Source organism: Sylvia atricapilla, chromosome 23 (assembly GCF_009819655.1).
Source record: "Sylvia atricapilla isolate bSylAtr1 chromosome 23, bSylAtr1.pri, whole genome shotgun sequence".
NCBI classification, from domain to species: Eukaryota; Metazoa; Chordata; class Aves; order Passeriformes; family Sylviidae; genus Sylvia; species Sylvia atricapilla.
The window spans coordinates 5,192,017-5,196,224 of record NC_089162.1 but is presented as its reverse complement, the minus strand read 5'-3'; positions in this window follow the sequence as shown (position 1 = coordinate 5,196,224).

Below are 4,208 nucleotides of genomic sequence, written 5' to 3'. Positions count from 1 at the left end.
CTATGCCCTCAAGAAGGGATTAGATTTATTAGAACAAGACCAAGGTACAATCTACACAGACTCAAGATATGCATTTGGAATAGTACACACATTTGGAAAAATCTGGGAAGAAAGAGGCTACCTAAATTCAAAGGGGAAAAATCTGATACATAAAGAATTAATTAAATTTGTATTAGAATCTCTTATGAAGCCCCAAGAAATAGCAATCGTACATGTCAAGGGACATCAAAAAAAGTACACATTTGAAGGAAAGGGCAACCAAGTAGCTGATCAAGCAGCCAAACTAGCAGCTCAAAGGCTGGGAGAACCAATAAAAATTCTTACTTTAAATGATGTACCAGCTAACAAAGTTAGTGAACCCATATATGATGAAAATGAATTAAGAGAAATAAAAAAGTTAGGTTTACACCAAGGGAAGCGAGGGGAATGGCTGACCCCAGATGGAAGAAAATTCCTAAATAAAGCAATAGCTCGAAAAATGCTGGCAGAAATCCACAGCCTAAGACACTGGGGCACCCAAAGGTTGTGTGATCATTTCCTGAGAGAACACCTATGTGTTAGAATCTATAACCTGGCCAAAGCAGTTACTGAAGGATGCCTAAGTTGTCAAAAAGTAATAAAAAAGCCCACACCAGGAGGAAGACAAATAGCATTAAGACCCTTTCAAAGCATACAAATAGACTTCACAGGAATGCCTCCAATACAAGGACATAAGCATCTTTTAGTTATAGTTGATCACTTAACGCATTGGGTGAAAGCCTTCCCTACAAAAAGGGAAACAGCACAAGTAGTAATAAAGATACTACTAGAACACATCATCCCCCGATATAGACTGATAAATAACATCGTTTCAGACAGAGGCCCCCACTTTGTAGCACAAGTCCTGCATGATATTGTTAAAGCCTTAGAAATGAAATGGCAGTTACATACACCCTGGCATTCTCAAAGCTCAAGAAGAATTGAGAGAATAAATAAAACCTTCAAAAATGTATTAACTAAATTAATAACAAAAACTGGAATGAATTGGCTAAAATGTTTGCCCCTAGCACTCTTGAAAATCTGAGTTCGACCAAGGTCAGACATAGGGGCTTCACCATACACAACTATCCCGAATAAAAAAACCATTGCCACTTCCCAGTGACTCTGATACCCCAGCAAAAACTCCCTCCAAATAGACCACCATTAGAGACCCAGACACACTTAAAATAACCTTCAAAAGACAACCAAAGCCCAATTAGAAACAAACAAAAAAACCAACAAAAAACCCGTTGTTCAAAATCTTTCCAAGTTGTTATCAAAAACTGTCATTTAAAAATGTTCTCTGTAAGTTGTTCTAAGTGTTAAGCTGTTTTAAAAAGGTTGTGATAATAATATCATTACAGATCTCTTATAGGGCACACCACAGAAAGCCTAATCAAAAACTGAACAAGTGGGGGCACACTGAAAGAAACTCCATAAGGCCAGCTAAATAACTTCCCAACCCAAGAGGCAAGACCAGGTGAGATCGAGATAATGGTTCATACTGGACTCTTGGGAGGACTAATTATAGTCCCATTAATAAGCAAACATGCCAAAGGAACATGCTCTAGGGGCTACCATCTCATCTATGATGAAGAGAATCTGCAGTCCCTTATAAGAGTTCACACTCATGTGAGTCCCACGTGTTTTAATATAACCCAAGTAAAAAAATAAAAAAAACAATATTGGATGGCAAAAATTGCTGCAACGTTTATGCAGCACCTAACGAGAGAGTGCCCTATAAGAGAATTGTTTTACCAAAAAAAAAAAAAAAAAAAAAAAAAAAATTAGACAATCCAAAGGGAGTTGCAAATTTAATAAAAGAAAAGCCACTGAATGAAATTGATGAACCCCTTAATAAAAACTTACCTATTGACTTATTTAAGCATCCTTGCCAGCTTTCTACTCCTTCCCTGCATATTCCCCTATTTAATTCGAACTGCAACCATTCAAGCAAGCCCCAAACCTACTGAAATAAAACTAGAACCCCAAACTGAAGAACTGAATAAAGCCAAAAGAATATATAACCAATACCAAAAATTAAAAAAGATATACTCCCATGAATCAAAAACTGCCAATTGATGCGGGCAAAGGCCCGATCAAAGAAATAGAGGGGGGACTGATATGAATAAAATGTAAGAGATTCCCATTTTCTTACACAGTCTGTCATTTGTTAAAAAGTTGTACTGTTTCAAATATTATGCCAGTTGTAAACCGGTCTGTTAAGCTGTTTGTACCAAAGTTTGTACCCTCAAAAATCTTATTCCAAGTTGTATACCCCCTCTAAAACCCCGGGGTCCCCCCCCCCCTTCCGTCGGGCTAGGCTGTCGCCGTTCCCTGCCGGCTCCTCTAACTGCCGGCCCCGCCTAATAGGAAAATCCAAGGACTTCCATGGTGCACCGCTCCAAAACCGAAGTACAGTTGCCGGCAAACGGACCCAAAAGCCGCGACCCAGCACCAAATCCAGATAAAAAGGGAAACACTGCAACAGCGAGAAGACCCTCAGCTACCTAAAGACTGAATTCTGCTTCTGCCGCCTCGCCACGACCACAAAGGGACTGGGAAGAAGTGACACCCCTAGACCACACGAGCCCAGTTGGGTTGCCGGGAATTCCCGCGAGATCGGAGCCTCCCGACTCTGCTGCGGCGAGAGCAGAAGGTCCGACTGACACCTGATCCTCAGCGGCGACAGGAGCGAGGGCGGCGACAGGAGCAGCGGCGGCGCAGGCGACCCCTCGAGTTCCCCCTTTAAAGAGCTGACTAATAAAGGCTTTTCAAAGGAGCAGGTCTCCTGGCCCGTTTACAACACCTGCCTTTCCTCCTTTAACTGGATGAGCACAGTTGCCTTGTTCTGGTCCTGATGATTTGAGTGCAAAAAGTGGGGTGGGATTTTTCCTCAAGGAAGGCACCAGCAGCGTGTGCCCTTTCCTCAGGGGGCACAGAGGATATAAACCACTCATCAGCAAGCCAAAAGCTTTTATTTTTTTATATCAATATACTCGGAGATGAGACGTGTGGAGCCTGGGAAATGCCAGCAAGCAGGGTTTTGTCAGCCAGGAGGATGGTAATGTGAGGAGCAGCAAAATCGGGGGGTTTGTGTGATGTGGTTCAAGTTCCAGGGGACTTTGAGTCCTGTCTTTTATCAGCAGTGGTGTCCTTGAGTGGAGGCTGCAGCTCAGCTCAGTTCAGTCCTGGCACTGAGGCCTGTGATTGCATTACAGGGAATTATCAGGTGGCTGCACCTGGCTTAGAGAGCTCCAAGAAGGCACAGGGGTGCAAAAGGGAAGGCAAAGCACCGGTGGTTTATGAAATTAAAGAGTTCACGAGTGCCAAATCCACATGCTAGAGTGGAACTGAGAAATGGAAGAGGTCTCAGCAACACCTTATCAGGAGGTAGGACAAGGAAATTGGAGTTGAAAGCGCTGTAGTGCCTGATTTGCTATCTCTCCTCTGCACCTTGGCTGTGGGTTGTGCCTTTAGGGGTTTGTTAGGCAACTTGGGGAGAAATATTTTGTGTGCATTCAGTGGGTTCTGCTTGCAGAAGCCTCAGTATGCACAAGGTGGAAAACCTGTCTGGAGAGATGGGATCCAGCGTCCCTTGTACCCTACAACAAACACAAACACGGGAGGGGAAAGGCCAGAAAATGTAACCTGGGCTTCACACAGCTCTTTTTGGAGATGGAGGATAAATTCTCCCCTGCACTAAACACAAGTGGTATTTGCATTGGAAATGTTATAGAGGGGAACAATTCCTGTTGGAAGGAACCTGGCTGCAGCAGGGGGTCAGGGTGGGCTTTTCTCGTGTGCAGTGTGTGGAGAAGGGAAGGAGAGGCCAGAATCCCTCTGGAATACAATCCCTCTGCTCTTCCTGAGGGATCCAGGCCAGACCTGAGAAAGGAGCTGACAGAATCCAAGAGACCCAAGTGCTTGTGGTAGGTACCAGCTGATGAGGAGACCTGCTGGGCCAGAGCTCGGATGCTGTTAACACAGAAAAAATCTGAGGAGGTCAAAATCCTTAAACGATGCTGCCAGAAAAACTGAGATTTCACTTTCTCTGCTATAAATATGGCTCAGTTTCCTGCTTTTACCTCGAGACCGTGCTGCCATTAGGGTCAGGGAAGAAGATCAGGTTCTCCTTTGGTTTCCTCTATCTATCTCCACTCTTTTCTCAAAGGAAAAAAAAAAACCTG